This window comes from Castor canadensis, chromosome X, assembly GCF_047511655.1.
Source record: "Castor canadensis chromosome X, mCasCan1.hap1v2, whole genome shotgun sequence".
NCBI lineage: Eukaryota > Metazoa > Chordata > Mammalia > Rodentia > Castoridae > Castor > Castor canadensis.
In genome coordinates this window covers 99,583,172-99,601,731 of record NC_133405.1, presented here as the reverse complement: position 1 = coordinate 99,601,731, position 18,560 = coordinate 99,583,172, and the positions used below count along the sequence as shown (strand labels likewise).

Genomic DNA, 18,560 nt, shown 5'->3' with positions numbered 1-18,560 from the left:
CAGCTATGTGCCCAGCTTTTCCCAAAGCATTTTACAAATACTCAGTCCTCAACAGTCTTAATGTGTGAGTTGTGATCTGTGGTTTCAGATGGGGAAAATGAGGTACAGAGGTGAAGGAATGGCTTGGGGTCTGTCAGGAGGTTGGTGTAATCTCATTGGTCACACTGGACTTGGTTTCCAGAGGGGGCATTTGACCTGTCTGGACCCCAAGGCTGCAGATCTTTCTGGGAACCTGAGTTTTACTACGGCTAACATGCAGAGGGCTACCTGGAAGACAGGCATCCCTGTGGGCAAACATGGTTTCAGGATATAAGGGTGCTCACCACCGCACCTCTCAGACCCCTGACAGTGTCTTCTGAGAGGACTTAGACCCTCTGAGAACTGATGTGGAGATGGTACACCTGACCAGACTAGCCAGGTGACAGGGCAGACGTGTCTTTGTCACCCCAGCAGGACCCTAGCTCCCATAACCAGGCAGGTGCCCTCCCGCCTCCCCAGAGAAGAGTGAGATGGGAGCACCTGTCACGGAATGGGACTGAGCAGACAAGACGCTGTGTGAGCACTGAACATCTCCCATTGAGCCCCTCCCAGAAGAACCAGTTGTCACCTCTGAGAACCTAGGCTCAAGTGAGGACAGCTGGGGGATGGAATAGAGAGGACAAATGTGTGGCATCTGGACATACATAAGCTACCTAGCCCTTCCCTGTGAGGGAGAGAGGCCTGATCAGTGGCAGCTGAGGAGCCATTCCCTCAGCATTCCCCGCATGCCACCTTTGCACTGGGCCTGGCAGGACCCACTGGGAAGGTCACTCGGCCCCAGCATTGCCACCCACAAGCCTCCCAGTTGTGTCATTGACAGAGGCAGGAGTCAAGGGTGTTGCTGTGAGGAACCCAGCTCAAATTGACTTAAGTGAAAATAAGAACAGAAGTCCTAGTTTCAGGTATAATCGGATCCCGGAATTCAGAAACTGTCTTTGAATCCTTAAGAAGAACATGAGGGCTGGAGGTGTGGCTGAAGTGGTAGAGCACTTGCATAGCAAGCATGAGGCCCTGAGTTCAATCGCCAGTACTGCTGAAAAAATTGACCATGTGGTTTAATCATTGTCATCACTCCATTTTGCAGATGAAGAAGCAGGCAGAGCTGGCACAGAGGCAGGGGATGTATCTCAGAAGTAAAGTACTTGCCTGATGTGCAAAGCCCTAAGTTCAGTTCTCAGCACCACGAAAAAAAAAGCTGGCTCAGAATTAACTGAATGTACAGAAATGCCTCTAACTATAGATAATCAGTAGTATGGCTCCCCCCCACCAAGTACTTACAAATCCCATCTAAAAGTGAAACTGTTTAAAATAATTTCCCTGATCTAACAAGTCATCTTTTTTGTTTTACTTTTGTTTTGTGAGACAAAACAAAAGTCTTGCTATGTAGCTCAGACTGGTCTGAAACTCACTACATGTAGTGTAGGTTGGCCTTGAACCTGTGATCCTCCAGCCTTAGTCTCCCAAATGCTGGAATTACAGGTGTCCACCATTACAACCCAGCCCAAAGACATCTCGAAAGAAGACAATATATGTAAGACAATAATAGACAGTTACACAGAGAAGCCTCATTCTGGCATGATCATACATCTCATACTTAATCCTGACTGCCATATAATGAAAGTAGTTACACTTACTATCATCATGGAGATAAAAACGACTAAAAGTGAACAAAGAATTTAAAAATTTGAAAATAAGTAGCTCAGTGGTAGAGTACTTGCCTAGCATGTACAGGCATTGGGTTTGATCTCCAGCACCAAAACAAACAAAAAAAAAACCACTTTGAAAATAAGTTGAAAGAGAAGTAAAGCCAAATGGAATGACACACACCATCCCAGCACTCCTGCTGAGGCAGGAGAATGACAAGTTCAAGGCCAGCCACGGCTACGTAGCAAGGCCCTGTCAATAAAACAATGACAAAAATAAGAAATGATAGACCTGAAATAGATAAATTTGAAGAAGTGAATGGATGAGTTTAACAACATTAGACATACTTGAAATTAGAACCAGAAAGCAAGACAAAGTGTATTAGGTATGCATCTTCTGAAAGAGTTTTCATTTTAGAAAAATCTGAAGAGGACTAAAGAATAAAGTATAAATTTCAACAGCAGGGGGAATAGAGTGATGAATCAATCAAGAAGGCAAGAAAAAGTAATTAGCAAATAAAGCTCCCTCCCTCAAACTAGAGGGAGTGAACATCAGCACTGCCACAGTGCAGAGGAGAAGGTGAGGTAAAGGTAAGTAAAAAATACCACATACATTCCCGTCCTTTTGAAGGTGTCTTTTTCTTGATTACACACTCAGTTGCTGGAAACCTTTGAGGGTTTCACAAAAGTCTAACACAGGTGGTTCTGAAAATTTCATTTGTTTTCCTCATGTTAGCCATTTTGCTGATGTCAATCCCTTGTGTATTTCTAGCCCTTTTTGTTTTTGTTATTTTTCTGATAGGGTCTTGCTTTTTCCCTGGGCTTGCCTGGGACCATGATGCTCTTACCTATACCTCCTTCAGAGCTGGGATGACAGGTGTGCCCCACATGGTCCCTGCCTGTTTGTTGACATGGAGTTCCACTAACTTTTTGCCCCACTTGGCCTCAAACCAAGATCCTCCTGATCTCTACTTCCTGAGTAGCTGGAATGTGAGCCACCATGCCTGGCCATTGTATATTAATGTTTTAAGAGTGCTTTTTTAACAGGTAAATTAAGTGGTGTCTTAATTTTTATATTATGACTATCTTTTAATCAAGGTGTAATTTTTTTTTGGAAGTTGTTTAATTTTGTTTTTTGGTACCACTGGGGTTTGAGCTCAGGGCCTCACACTTTCTAGACAGGTGCTCTGGTTATTTTGGAGATGGGGTCTCATGAACTATTTACCCGTGTTGGCCTTGAACCACAATCCTCCTGATATCAGCCTCCCAAGAAGCTAAGAGTACAGGCATGAGTCACCAGCACCTGACTGAGGTGTGATTATTGATGTACTAATGTTTGAGTCATTCATCTAGCTAGCTATTTTCTGTTTGTCCTATTCCCTCTTCCCTTGCTTAATCAAGTATTTTTATGATTCCACCTTATCTCTTTTATTGGCTTATTAGCTGACTGTTTGGTTTTATTTTCCGATTGCTTTCGGGTTCATAGTATACTATAGTTCCCCCTTACCCATAGATACATTGTAAGACCCCTAGTAGATATCTGAAACTGTACCAGACCCTATATATATTATTTCCTATACACGCATACCTAAGATAAAGATTAATTTATAAGTTACGCACAGTAAGTGCATTCTTTTTAGGTGATACTGGGGTTGAATTCAGAGCCTCGTACTTGCCAGGCAGTTGCTCTACCACTTGAGCCACGCCCCCAGCTTAATCCTTTCATCTGTTAGTGAACACTTAGAAGATTCCAATTCTGGACTGCTGTGATTAATGCTGCAGTAAATAGAGGTGTGCAAATTTTTTTTGACATGCTGAGTTCATTTCCTTTGGCTTTGTACCCAGTAGTGAGTTTGTGGGATTCTATGGTGGTTCTATTTTTAATTTTTTGAAGAACCTCCACAACACACTGCTGTATGTTGACTACTAATATACATTCCCACCAACAGTGTGCAAGGATCCCCTTCTCTACATCCTTGCCAGCACTTGTTATCTTTCTGATAGTAGCCATTCCAACAGGTGTGAGGTGATGTCTCACTGTAGTTTTGATTTTCATTTTCCTGATGATTAGTGATATGCAGTCTTTCATATTGTCCATTTGTGTATCTTCTTTTTCCAGTACTGGAGATCAAACACAAGGCCTCATACATGCTAGGCCAACACTCACCTACTGAGCTGCATCCCAAGCCGTCATGTATCTTCTTTTTGAGAAAAGTCTATTCAGGTCATTTGCCTTTTTTTTTTTTTTTTTTTTTTTTTGGTGAGAGTGGGGTTTGAACTCAGGGCTTTGCAATTGCAGTTCAGGCACTCTACTGTTGAGCCACGTCTTCTCCAGTCCATTTTGCTCTGGTTATTTTGGAAACGGGAGTCTCTCAAACTATTTGCCCTGGCTGGCCTAAAACCGCGATCCTCCCGGTCTCAGCCCCCCAAGTAGTTAGGATTACAAATGTGAGCCACCATCTCCTGGCGGGTCCATTTGTAATTAGGTTATTTTTGGGTTATTTTTGTTTTTTTTCTTTTTTTGCTATTGAGTTCCTCATTGAATATTAGCCCCATATCAGATGTATAGTTTGTAAGTTTGTAAATATTTTCTCCCATTCTGTGGCTAGATTGTTTTTAGTTTATTTTTGCTTTTGGGGTCCTATTCATTGTTCAGGACCAGCTTCCTGGAGTGTTTCCCATATGTCTTCTTCTAGTAGTACTTTTATAATTGTAGGTCTTACATTTAAGTCTTTAATCCACTTTGAGTTGATTATTATATATGGTGTGAAATAAGTCTAATTTCATTCTGCCTTTGGATATCCAGTTTTCCCAATCACATTTGTTGAAAAAGACAGTTCTTTCCCCATTGTATATTCCTGGCACTTTTGTCAAAAATCAGTTGACTGTAAAGATGCAGATTTATTTCTGGGCTCTCTATGCTGTTCCTTTGGTCAGTGGGTTTTTTTTTTTTATGCCAGTACCATACTTTCTTTTTTTTGCACTACTGGGGTTTGAACTCAGGGCCTCATGCTTGCTAGGCAGGTGCTCTCCTTCTTGAGCCACTCCACCAGCCCTGTTTTTGTGATGGGGTTTTTCGAGATAGGGTCTCTTAAAAACTGTTCACTCAGGCTGGCATCAAACCACGATCTTCCTGATCTCTGCCTCCCGAGTAGCTGGGATTACAGGCATGAGCCACCGTCACCTGGCTCTGATAGGGTTTTTAATACAGATTAAATGACTGGCCAGCATATGCTTTGTATTCATTGAATGAAGGAACCAATGAACAAATGAAAGAGAATGTTCTCCCCAGAACTATGACAAGGATTTCCTTTATTTTTTCCTTTTGGCGGCACTGGAGTTTGAACTCTGGGCCTCATGATAGGCAGGCTCTCTACCACTTGAGCCACTCTGCCAGCCCTGTTTTGTGTTGAGTATTTTCAAGATAGGGGCTGGTGAGCTACTTGCCCAGGGCTCGCCTCAAACCACCATCCTCCTGCTCTCTGCCTCCTGAGTAGTTAGGATTACAGGCATGAGCCACTGGTGCCCGGCTGCCCTTCATTTTCTGATATGCCTTGTTTTGAAAACCATTGCAAATCTTTGTCTGGGTCAGTTGTTTCAAGCAGGGAGGGAGGTACTCTTTTTGGCTGGAAGCAAAGCACTTTCCCTGGACTTTTTCTCTTACTTTTTTTTTTTTTTTTTTTTTTTTTTTTGTGGTGCTGGCGATTGAATCCAGGGCCTCCAGTATACTAGGCAAGCACTCTATCACTTGAGCCATACCCAAGCCCTTAACTTTTTTTTTCTTTTTAGTGGCACTGGGGTTTGAACTTGGGGCCTCACGCTTGCTAGGCAGGTACTCCACCACTTGAGCCACTCTGCCAACCTTTTTTGTATTGGACTTTTTTCGAGATAGAGTCTCTCGAGCTATTTGCCCAGACTAGCTTTGAACCATGATTCTCTTGATCTCTGCCTCCTGAGCAGCTAGGATTATAAGTGTGAGCCATTGGCACCAGGCCCCTCTCTCAAGTTCTGAGAAATTTCTTTGCTTTAAGTTTTCCTTCACTTCAGATGGAGTCTTGGCTCAGTAATTATTTAAACTTTTTGCACTGGTGTATTTGTAATGCTAGATACTAAAGGACAGAAATATAGATTGTAGGCTCAGTTACATAGAGTGTATGCTTAGCAAGTGTGAGGTTCTGGGTTCAATCCCCTGCACTACAGAAAAAAAATGAAGGAAGTATGGATTGTAAATGCTCCATATATACATTTAGTACTTTTAGCACTGCTGGAATTTTATTTATTTGTTTATTTCTTTGTTTGTAGTGCTGGGGATGGAACCCAGGGCCTCAATTTATTTGTGAACTGTTTACAGTTTTTTGTTACCTGATAGCCTTTATTTTTTATTTGTTTGCCTCACTTTCTAGCCCAGGCTGGCCTCAAACTCACAATACTGCCCCCACCTCCTAAGTGCTGGGATTATAGGTATGTACCACCACACCTTGTTGTGATAGCCTTCATCTTTAAAAAAAGCTTCCTGTGGAGTGCTGGCGGCTTGTGCCTATAATCCTAGCTACTTGGGAGGCTGAGATCGAGAGGATCTTGGCTCGAGGCCAGCCTGGACAAATAGTTCTTAAGCCCTTGGAGATCTCCAAAATAACCAGAGCAAAATAGACTGAAGGCGTGGCTGAAGAAGTAGAGCACCTGGTTTGCAAGCGTGAAATTCTTTTTTTAAATTGTTTTTATATTTATTCATATGTGTATACACTGTTTGGGCCACCTCTCCCCCGTGCCCTCCACCCCCTTCCCCCACAAGGATGAAATTCTTGAGTTTAAACTCCAGTCCTACCAAAAAAAATGTTTCCTTACCAACTGGACAAAAATGGTATCTGCTTGTTTTAAAACTTTTTTTATTACTGCACCTTTAAAACATGTACATTCTTTCAGTGTAGTAAGGAAGTAGCAGAGAGAGAAATGTTGAAAAAGAGATAAAAGGGGCTGGGAGTGTGTCTCAGTGGTTCATTGCTTGCCTAGTGTGCACAAGGCCCTAGATTCACTCCCCAGCATGGCAAAAAGAAAGGGACATGGGGCGGGGGAGAGAAAAGAGAGAAAGAGAGAGAGAGAGAGAGGTACGGGAAAGTGAGTAGCACAGGACAAGGTTTAAAGCACTGCAATCAATCTGTCTTTGCATCTATCCCAGGAACCAAAATACTTTAATAATTATTAAAAGCTGTGTACTACTCTAATAATATCAAAAGAATATTGTATGTAGGACTTTAGCAATGACAAAAGGCTTTCAGGCATACTCTCATCTGTACTCAGTGACAGAATTCTGGAATGTACTATTAGCATTACTAGGTTCTAGAAGATGGAGCTTTTGCTCAGGTGGTTTGGCATTTTTGCTCAAGGTCACGTAGCAACTGTGTGGTATCTTTAGCCAGATGTCCCTTCCAAAGCTGCATTTTTTCTACTAGTTTTTTCTAAAATGTGCCCAAGAGCAATTTTGTTGTTTATAGAAAAACAAACTGCTTTCAACCTCCCTAATAATATTATATGTAAGCTTAAAAAACAAAAACCAGAAATGTGATCCTGTCATTTAAAGGGGTGAGCCATGTTGATAGTGTCAACTATCTAGAAATTAATTATTTTAGGCCATCTCATTCCTTAGCTTTCCCTTTTTCCCACCCTGCCCTGGTGGCATTGGTACCTTCCTACTCTGTGAATGGCTCTCCATCACAGGATGCCCTGGATGTCACAGTTTTGTGGGGATTGCTGCTTTATTAATAGTGCTAGCTTGAGGTTGGAAGGTAAGAAGCTTAACAAAGCTGACTTTCTCTAGGATTTCCCCCCAAATTTCACTGTTTGTTGTAGCTCTTTGTCTTAAGACAATCAAAAGAATGGAAGTCATTATTCTGTTGCTCAAGAAGAGACTGAACATCTTTGTTCCATCTTTGACTGTTTTGACAGCTACAGTGTAATTCATCCACATCTCATCCCTAAGGTTTCACATCTCTGGACATTCCCATGATGGAACAAAGACCGTAGGGCTGTCTCCCTTTTCTTTTGTCTCCTTTCTTTCTCTCTCTTTTCTTCCTCCCTTTTTTTCTTCCCTTCCCTTCCCTTCCCCCTTCCCCCTTCCCTTTCCTTTCCCCTCCCACCCTCCCTCTCTCCCTCTCTCCCTTCCTTCCTTCCTTCCTTGTCTCACTATGTAGGCCAGACTGTCCTTAAAACTCTCAATCCTCCTGCCTCTGTGCCCTCCCTTCTCCTCCCCTCCCCTCCCCTCTTCTCATCCCTCTCACCAGCTAGCTATACATGCAGGCCTTGCCTTGCACTTTCTATGTGCGCAGGAACACTACTGCAGTGCTGGGGATCAAATCTAGAACCTTGATTATGCTAGGCAGCTGCTCTACTTGTAAGCCGCATCCCTACCCCCTACTGCTTTTTAAAATTTATTTATTTATTTTTATTTTATTCATATGTGCATACATTGTTTAGGTCATTTCTCCCCTCTTCCCACTGCTTCTTTTGAAACAGGATCTCACTTGTGTAGCTCAGGCTGCTTTCAAGCTTGCCATCCTCCTGCCGTGTCTTTTCAGTGCTGGGATTACAGGTGAGGAGCACCATGCCTGGCTAGAAATACAATTTTAATTTTTAATTTGATTTATTTGTTGTGGTGCTGGGAATGAAACTCAGGACCTTTGCATGCTAAGCATGTGTTCTACCACCAAGCTACACCCCCAGCTATTAAATTAAAAAAACTTCCAGTTATTGATTTCACTGAAAATATAGCTTTCCAAGGTGATATTTGAGCCAGGCTTGGTGGTATATGCCTGTAATCCCAGCACTCAGGAAGGAGAGACAGGAGGATTGTGAGTTTGAGGCAAGCCTGTGCTACAGAGCAAGTTTAAGGCTAGCCTGGGCTATATAGTGAGACCTTGTCTAAAAAAAAACCCAAAGTGGGCTAGGGGCATGGACAAGTGGTAGAACTTTTACCTAGCAAGCATGAGGTCCTGAGTTCAAACCCTAGTACCACCAAAAAAATCCCAAAGTGATATTTCTATTTTCAAAAGAATTATTAGATGCCAACGTTAGAGATAAAGGAACAATTCAATTTCCAGAGCTCAGTAATATCCTCAAAATAGTGCTTGACATCATTCTCAACTGTCAACAGGTATTCCCTTCATCTAAAGTTAGCATTTTTCACTGCACCAGTGGCTCACACCTGTAATCCTAGCTACTTGTGAGGCTGAGATTGGGAGGATCATGGTTCAAGGACAGCCAGGGCCAATAGTTCATGAGACCCATGTCCAAAATAACCAGAGCCAAATGGACTGGAGGTGTGGCTCAAGCGGTAGAGCACATGCTTTGCAAGCTCAAAGCCCTGAATTCAAATCCCAGTCTCACCAAAAAAAAGTAAAAATAAAGTTAGCATTTCCCAGGTGTCTCTTCCCTACCTTCTTGCTTAAGGAAAAGGAACACACTTAGGTCTAGTCAGAACCCTGCTCCTGACTTCTCTTTCTGGTCTTGACCTCTTTTTCTGCAGCTGTAGAAGAAATATGTTGAACGATGCTCTCAACGCAGACCTCTTGCTGTTCTGAGTTTTTATGGTTCCAAGAGCACAAACAAAATAGCAATGTAACCTAAAGAATGCATCATCTGACTGTGTTTAGCCTCTGTGCACGCGCATGCGTGCATGTGTGTCTGTTGTAGTATTATAGGAAGAATACAACAGGATATACCCAAGAAATGATAAACAATAGAGCTGGGCACAATATGGCCGGCAGTCTCTATGGCAGCCTCTCATGACTGCATGTGTGCTTTTTTATTAATTCTGGAAATTATATCTTAATATATAAATGATTTCGTGTTCATGTATTTGTGATCAGTTATTTATGTCTGTGGTGACTGTGGGATTTATTTATTTATTTATGTCTCTGGGATCTTACAAAAGCTGTGGGGGAGGAGACACGAGGAGATGGATGACTCATTTTAACCTCTTCTGGAACAAACAGGCTGATCACTTCAGGAAAAATGACTTTAATATCTGCTCCCTCCCACCACCTGAAAGCCTTCCGTGATGCTATACAGTCCCATGTGCATTGGCCTTGTCCTCTGACAACTGCCATCAGGCTTGTAGCTGCTTTTCCAGTTCAGTGTAAACTTGAGAGCGCCTTGTGTTAAGTGAGTCTAGGAGTATCTTTTGGTGGAGAGGCTCGGTTGTCTCCTTCCTGCTGGGGACAGTTCTTTGAGGATTTGCTAATATTATGGGAGTTTAGGATATGCTACAGAGCAGTGTCTTCAGTCTCATGTGGTTTGTGACATACAAACCACAGCATAGCAAACACGGCTGAGGCTTCTTAGGATCACAAGTAAGAGAGGCAGTTATAGATTCAGCCGTGACATCTTCGGGCACATGCAGTTGCTAAGTCCCCTCTCTCCATACCCTGCCATGGTATTCCAAGCGTATCAGTGTTCCCTGATGAATTTGTCGGTGTCACCATCATCTATAGGAGCTATGAAAATGCACATTATAAGAAGGATCCAGAGTTGGGGGGCGTGGCTCAAGCAGTAAAGCATCTACCTAGCAAGCACAGGGTCCTGAGTTCAAACCACAAACCACAATCCTTCCCATCTTAGCCTCCCAAGTAGCTAGGATTACAGGTGTGAGCCACTGGGTGCTGGCTCATTTGTTTCTTAAAAGGATACTTGTCAATGGATTAAGGGTCCAACCAGATGCACTTTTTGTTTGTGGACGGTGGTGGCTTAAACCATAGAAATTTATTTTCTCACCGTACTAGATGCTAGAGGTCTGGGGGCAAAGTGAGCAGAAGTGGTGTCTTCTGAGGCCTCTCTGCTTGGCTTGCATACAGTCATCTCCCTGTATTTTCCCATCTTCTTCTCTGTAATGACATGCTGTCTTAACTGTGAAACAAAGTCTAAACAGTAGTTTAAATTTAAATGGATTTTTTTTGCTTTTAAATTATTTGAAAAATTAAGTGTGGTATGAGTGGTATCATTTTATTTTAATTAATTAATTTAATTTTTTTCTTTGAGGCAGAGTCTCACTATGAGCCAAGGCTGGCCTAAAAACTTGTGATCGTCTAGCCTCCTGAGTGCTGAGATTGCAGGTGGCAGCTACCATACCTGGCAAGTTGGTACCATCTTGAAAATTAGATTATTGGGATACAGATCTTGATATTCCCCACTTTACCAAATAACAAAATTTCTATAGAATCTGCTAGAATAAGATGGGCCTTTCCTCTGAACAATACTGATACAGTTGTTTAAATATATAAATGAGTGGTATTATCTATGTTCTTCAAGAAAAAAGTTAAAAGATGACTTGGATGATTTTGTGAATGTTCTTTTATTCCTTTGTGTGTGTGTGTGTGTGTGTGGTACTGGGGTTTGAACTCAGGGCCTACACCTTGAGCCACTCTACCAGCCCTTTTTTTTTGTGATGGCTTTTTTTCGAGATACAGTCTTGTGAACTATTTTGCCTGGACTGACTTCAAACCACAGTCTTCCTGATCTCTGACTCCTGAGTAGCAAGGATTATAGGTGTGAGCCACTGGTGCCCAGCTTCTTTTTGTTTCTTAATGACTACTTTGTTTCAGAGACAAAATGAGTCACTTCCTCTGTGAAATGCTGAGACCCACTCTCTGAGAGGGAGCCAGAAGCCATTAAGGAAAGTGGAGAAGGTTTGAGGGCCCCCTAAAGACTACAGCCCTCATTTGCTGGGCTTTGAGCAAATGGGCAGTGAATGTTACCCTATGCCACTGGTGTTAGAGAGTAGTTGCAGTACTTTTACAGATGACAAGATTGGCTTTTGAAAATTTGGATTTTATTGAATAACATAGCTGTCCTCAGTATCTGTGGGGTTGGGTCCAGGATCCCTACACTCATGTCCCTAATATGAAGTGGCGTAGTATTTGCATACGACTTATCTAAATTACTTACAACACCCAATACGATGTCAAGTAAACTGCAAGGTCTAGAGAATGATGGCAAGGAAAAAGTCTGAGCGTATTCAGAACAGGTGCAACTTTTCCCCAGTGTTTTTATTTGAGGAGGATTGAATCCGTGGATACAGAGGGCCAACTGTATATTAAAATGACTTGATTTACAGGATTGATCCATTTTAATTTATTTATTTTATTATACTGGGAATGGAACCACACCAGGCAAGCACTGTACCACAGAGCTATACTCCCATCCCAATCAATTTTAAACTCCATAAAGTAAATATCCACCCCTTCCCCCCACAGACACACTCATTTTTGACCCTACAGGGTGAGATTTATCTTGAAATATTCCATAATGGAGCCAGTGCCAGTGGTTCACGCCTGTAATCCTGGCTACTCAGGTGGCAGAGATCAGGAGTTCGAAGTTCAAAGCCAGCCCTGGGCAAATGGTTTGTGAGACCTCATCTCGAAAATAGCCAACACAAAACAGGGCTGGCAGAGTGATTTAAGTGGTTAGAGTGCCTGCCTAGCAAGCGTGAGTCCATAGAGTTCAAGCCTCAGGGCCTCACCAAAAAATAAATAACTCAAGGCCTCATGCTTGCTAGGCAGGTGCTCTACCACTTGAGCCATTCTGCCAGCCCTAGACCTTCTTTGGACATAGCTACAATGGTGCAACCACTAAGCTCCAGTTGTATACTTATATACCAATGGAAATACATTCAGAATAAGTCTTCCCTTTGCTATTTTCTGTTGTATAAACATATGAAAGAGTCCATTTCTGTTTCCATCACCATGTTTTTCTCATCACGTAGGGCTTTTCGTGTAAGTTTGTGCACAGCAGACTGTAAAGCATTTGAGCACTGGAGGTAAGAAAACTGGCTTCACTCCCAGCTTCTTAACCATTACGTGCTTAAAACAGCAGTGAGCTAGGCACTACAGGCCTGTAACCAAGCTACTTGGGAAGGAGGATCGAGGTTCAAGGTCAGCCCAGGCAAATTGCTCACGAGACCCCCATCTCCAAAATTACCAGAACAAAATGGACTGGAGGTATGGCTCAAGTGATAGAGTGCCTGCTTTGCAAGCACAAAGCCCTGAGTTCAAACCCCTGTCCCAATAAAACAAAACACACACACACACACACACACACACACACACACACACACACACAGAGTAGTGGGAAAAGGGCCACAAAGCCCGTTCTTTGAAGTTGGTGTGTGATGAGTAAATTTATAGCCTAATTCTCCTCTTGACTTCTTGTTATCCTGTGTCATAAAGATTACGCTGTAACTGGCATGTCTGTTGCTGTCTTTAACCCTGTGGTGCTGGGGATGGAATCCAAGGCCTTGAGTATGCTATGCAAGCTTTCTACCATTGAGCCCCATCCCCAGCCCTAACTGACATCTTTGAAAAGAAAACATAAATCCAGAGACTGATACTTTGTTCAGAATTTGCAGAGCTGTAATATAAAGGGTATATATTAAAATACATTTGTACGGCACACATGACACATGTGCATAGACAAGACAATGCAGATTTTAGTACTTTGTGTGTAACCATCACTCTAGCCATAGCCACATGCAAATGAACATGAGTTACTGGAAGTGTTTCTTTAAATGGATGCACGCTTCAAAGCTTAACTCAATTGATGCTCAGTGTAAAGTACAGGGTGCATTTATTGCTGGTGATGCCAATAGACTTGGCACTAAATACCAGAGAGATGCCCCCTCTGCAGTCTTTTTCAGCTCTGTAGGTATTTTTGGGGGGATGGTACTGGGGTTTGAACTCAGGACATCACACCTGGTAGGGCAGGCGCCCTACCACTTGAGCCACTCTGCTAGCCCTGTTTTATGATGGGTTTTTTCGAGATAGGGTCTTGAGAACTATTTGCACGGGCTGGCCTCTAACTTTAATCAAAGCAATTCACAGTCATTGTAGAGATTTGTTTTTCAGTCTGCTCTACTGAAAGTTAGAAAAGACAGTAAAGTAGATTTTTCAGCCTGGTATGGTGGCACATCTGTAATCCCAGCATGTGCCCAGCATTAGCTTATTTTTTTTATAAGTAAAATGAATTCATCTGAACACTGACTGTATGCACAAAGACACGTTCTGAAGCTTTCAGTGTTTGTCTGCATGTAAAAATGGAGAGACACGGCCTGGGCACGTGACTCACTGCTACAGCTTGTGCCTAACACAAGGAGCTGGGTGCTGTCCCCAGCCCTGAGGGGGTAGGGGGGACCAAGAAGGAGAAAGAAGAAGAGGGAGACAGAGAAGAAAAGAAGAAAAAGATAAAAATGGGAGCGGGGCAATCCCAACGCTTGGAAGGCGGAGGCAGGAAAGTTGAGAGTTCAGAGACCGCCTGGGCTACATAGTGAGACCTTGTCTCTAAAACCAAAAAAGACCCAGTACAAAAATAATTAAAATTTTAATTTATGTTTTTATTGCCAAAAAAAGAAAAACAATCTTTCTTGTGCTTTGTGTCTTACTCAGCTTTTGGGACTCTGTTTACTATGTAAGTAACTGTAATTTACTGTATAGCTTTGATGCAGTTAAAAGCTTGATTAACGCCTATGATTGAAACCAGCAAGTAAAATAAGCTTTTGGGCCTGTTACTAATTCCCCTGCATAGGCAAAAGCCATCTGCATGAGCAGGTGACAGCCTCAGAACATCGCACTAGAGACTGGGAGCCAGAGGGTGCTCAAACACAAAGAGAAGCTGTGACAAAAACTAGCACGGTGACACACAGGCCAATGGTGCCCTTCATGTGTGCGCGGAGAGGACACCAGCACTGCAGACTACATGGCTTCACTTCCAGAGCACTTCCTATTGTCATGTTTTCCACAAGAGTGAAGATTTGCTGATTTTGTTTAATGCAACAGTATGCTTTAACTTTGGAAAGGGGAAATGATCGAGAATATGTGCTAGAAACAACGTACATTTCACCGTGGGTGGAGGTGTCGCTCACAGTTCTTACACAGCCTGTGCAAGCCCCACTTTCCATGGAAGATAGGAAATTATCAGTCCCAGTCCCATGACTGAGGTTTTTTTTTGGCCATGTCACCTTACAGTTTGGTGTTTCCATTTCCTGAGTCATAAGACTGCCAAAGACTATGGTCCCATTTCATTTAGCTTGTTGTTGGTCTAATTAATCTCCATTCTCTCTCTCTCTTTCTCTCTCTCTCTCTCTCTCTCTCTCAGTACTGGGGTTTGAACTCAGGGTCTTGTGCTTCCAGCAAGGCCCGCTGCCACTTGAGCCATGCCACCAGCCCTTTTTGCTGTAGTGATTTTGGGATAGGGTCTCACAGGACAGCGTACCTGGGATGACAGGTGTGTGACACTGCACCCAGCTTTTTTATTGGTTGAGATGGGGTCTCCCTGACTTTTTGCCTAGGTTGCCTTGAACTGTGATCTCCACCTCCTAAATAGTTAGAATTCCAGGTATAAGCCACTATGACTGGCTAGACATTTCACTGTAAAATGTCTGATCTGGGGCTGGGGGTTTAGTTCAGTGGCTGGATACATGCTTAGCATACATGAGGCCCTGGATTCCATTCCAGCACGCATGCGCACACATGCACACACACACACACACACACGCACACACACATAAAGTGTCTGCATTACTATTATTTTTGACAGTACTGAGGTTTGAACTCAGGGCTTTCTGCTTGCTAGGTAGGCACTCTACTGCTTGAACCACACCTCCAGCCCTGTATTCTGCATTATTAAATCACACATGTGGACTAATTTCTTGGGTTTTGTGTTTGTTGGGTGTTTTGGGGGTTTTTTGGCTTTTTGAGATGGGGGGGTCTTACTATATAGCCCAGGCTGGCCTTGAACTCATGATCCTCCAGCCTCTACCTCTCAAGTGCTGGGATTACAGGCCTGTGCCATCATGCCTAGCTCCTAATTTCTTGTTATGGGATTTTTTTCTCCAGGAAATTTATAGCTGTGGATTCCTGTCCTTCTTTTAGAATATCTTAAATTACACTCCACATTTGAGCTCCTAGTGGGTTCCTGACCACTAACATGGAGCAGAGCTCCACCCCTCTCGCGTGTTGGCATGTTAAGGCAAGGCAATACAGGAGGCTGATGTGGGAAATTGTAAGATAAGGTGACATTGGGAAGATGTTTCATCAAAATGCCAAAATGTGCGAAGGCATACCCTCCCTTGCATCATCGATGTCAAGTGGTCAAGCAGTTCCTAGGCAACCATGCGGAGGCAGTTGCTAGGTGGGTTTGTCACATGCCCATGGATTCAGCCAGAAGAGACAGTGAGCCCAGATGAATCCAAACAACTCACTTCTTAAAGGGACAGTACCAATAAGGCCAGCATGGTGTCAGCTCCCACATCCTCTGTCCCACAGGATGACACCAAACCAGGGAGGCTAGGCGACAGGCAGCATAGGTAATGGGTTGCTCTGTCATTGAAGGGCCAATTCTAAATTACACCTAAGCAGTTTTATAATAGACTTACACAGAAGTCTGCTGCTGGACCCTAAGTGTAATCAGGATAGAAATCCAGGGCTGGGGACATGGCTCAAGTGGTAGAGTGACTGTCTAGCAAGCACAAGGCCCTGAGTTCAAACCCCAGGGCCACCAAAAAAAAAAAAAAGATAGTCCTGTGAAAAACTGCCTCATGACAGCTTCCCACCAGGCTGTTTGTCATGCTAAGTTCTGGGAAAAATTGCAAGACAGTCTACTAAGATTCAAGTCGGATTCCCATGAAACTCTTCCCTAGGTGGCCAACTGGAGATAGGCTCGCACAGCTGCATCTTCTGACCTTTCATGTGTCCATCTGTCCCATTTATTTGTAGCAACAGAGGCTGGGATGAAATCCTTTCTAGTTGATTTAGGTGAGACCAGATGAGAGTAACTGTGGCTAAGACTCTCTAGTAGAATTGACCAGACACCACTTAAAGGCCAGACCATAGCCAGGCTCCTGACGAGAGCCAAGCCAGGTAAGTATGTCACTGCCCAGGTGCAGTCGGCCCCTGCTGGCCAGCAGGAAGGCGATGTGAACACTCACTATAACTCACGCTAGACAGTTTAGACTGGTTTGTGTGTGACAGACACGTGCAGGCCTGATGTCCACGCAACATGAACTGGAGTAAATACTATTTACTATAATAGGAATAAACCAATTTGGCATCCTTTATGGTAGACAGCCCCCTTCTTTTTTTAGTAGCCCTGAGGTTTGAACTCAGGGCCTCACACCTGGTAGGCAGGCCCTCTACCACTTGATTCACTCCACCAGCCCTTTTTTGTGATGGGGTTTTCGAGATAGGGTCTTGGGAACTATTTTCCTGGGGCTGGCCTCGACCTGTGATCCTCCTGAGCTCTGCTTCCTGAGTAGCTAGGATTACAGGCATGAGCTCCTGGTGCCCGGCTAGACAAGCCATTTGAGTGGTGTTAAATAGTCCTTGCAAAGCAGTTAGAAGAAGTATTTCTGAAGAGAACAGTTTTGTTGTTGCTGTGGTCTGGATCCTTGAGTCCTCCCCAAATTCTTCTATTGTAATCCTAGCCCCCAAGGCAATGGAATCGGAAGGCAAGGCATGTTAAGGGATGATGATGTGGTTTGGGATTGCTGCCCTTAGAAACTGGGCTCGCAGCTGCTCTCTGGCCCCATCCAACCTGTGAGGACTGGGAGAAGGCACTATCGCTGACTCCTCACCAGACACTGAATCTGCCAGGGCCTTGATCTTAGACTTCCCAGAACTGTGAGAAATAACCGTGTGCTGTTTCCGAGCCCTCAGGGTATGGCAGGTGGCTTGTGGTGGCAGCCAGTGTGGACTGAGGAGGGCTGTCATGGCCAATGCAGCTCCACTGCTGTGGCCTGCTCAGGGGGAACTGGATTTTGCTACTGAGTTTGCAGCAACCTTTAACAGCAGCGTCTTGTTGACTTGGGGTTTAGGAAGGTTACCAAAGCATTCTGAGATGACAGGCCAGGTGTCTTTCAGGCGGGAGCCAAGAGGGACTGCACCAGCCTTCCCTCCTGCTGGGGTTGGTGCTGTCCTTTTGTCACCGAGTGATCAGTGTGGCTGGGGTCCCAAGCAAGCCGATTTTCTTGTGTTCACCACATCGTGTGTCCAGATTCGACCTGCGGGTAGTCCAGTCCTTCCTCCCTCCTTTCCTCCTTTCCTTCTTCGGCAGTGCTGGGGATGGAACCCACTGCCTCACACACACTGGCCAGGCGCTCTACCACTGAGCCACACCCAGTCCTAGAAGTCTCTTCTTTGTATACTTTGTGCCATCTCCCACCCCTTACGTGTGCACCACCCCAGGGCCCACTTTGCAGTCGTCACCTCACACCTATAAGCACCATTATCAGCATGCATGATCATCTAGACCAGAAGCATCACCAGCAGGAGAAACACCAGTTTAGACTGTCCTATGTGTCATTTGTTGGCCACTTGAAAAGCCTGGTGAGCAGTTCCCATGAGGTACATGAGAAAGGGACAAAGCTAGAGTAAAAAGAGTGCTTTGAGTCTCTGCAGACAGTCTGGGCCTCTCCCACTCCTCCCAACTTCATCATTAAACATTTTACCCAAAGCATGGGTAATTCTTTTGGAGAACTGCCACATTTAGAGCCCATATTGTCCCTTTTAAATGTGTGCCCCCCTCTGGTGGAGTGGCTCAAGTGGTAGAGTGCCTGCCTCGTAAGCATGAGGCCCTGAGTTCAAACCCCAGTGCTGCCAAAAAAAAAAAAAGAATGTGAGCTCCCTAGGAGCCAAAGTTTGTTGACCAGCTATTATTGTTACTATTATTACGATTACTATTATTGATATGGGGTCTTGCTATGTTGTCCTGTCTGACCCCAGATCCTAGATCCTCCTGCTTCAGCTACCGGAGTACCTGGGATTACAGACATGCACCACCATGCCAGGCTTTTACTACTATGTTAGCTTTTATTTTATGAATCTGTTTTTAAAAATTGTA

General features: G+C 43.9%; 1 non-coding gene across 1 annotated transcript; it reads left to right on the top strand.

The window, feature by feature from the left end:
* Positions 1-18,246: 18,246 nt before the first annotated feature.
* Trnat-cgu (transfer RNA threonine (anticodon CGU)) lies at positions 18,247-18,319 on the top strand. The gene has a single exon. It is a non-coding gene; the product is annotated as a tRNA-Thr (tRNA).
* Positions 18,320-18,560: the final 241 nt, after the last annotated feature.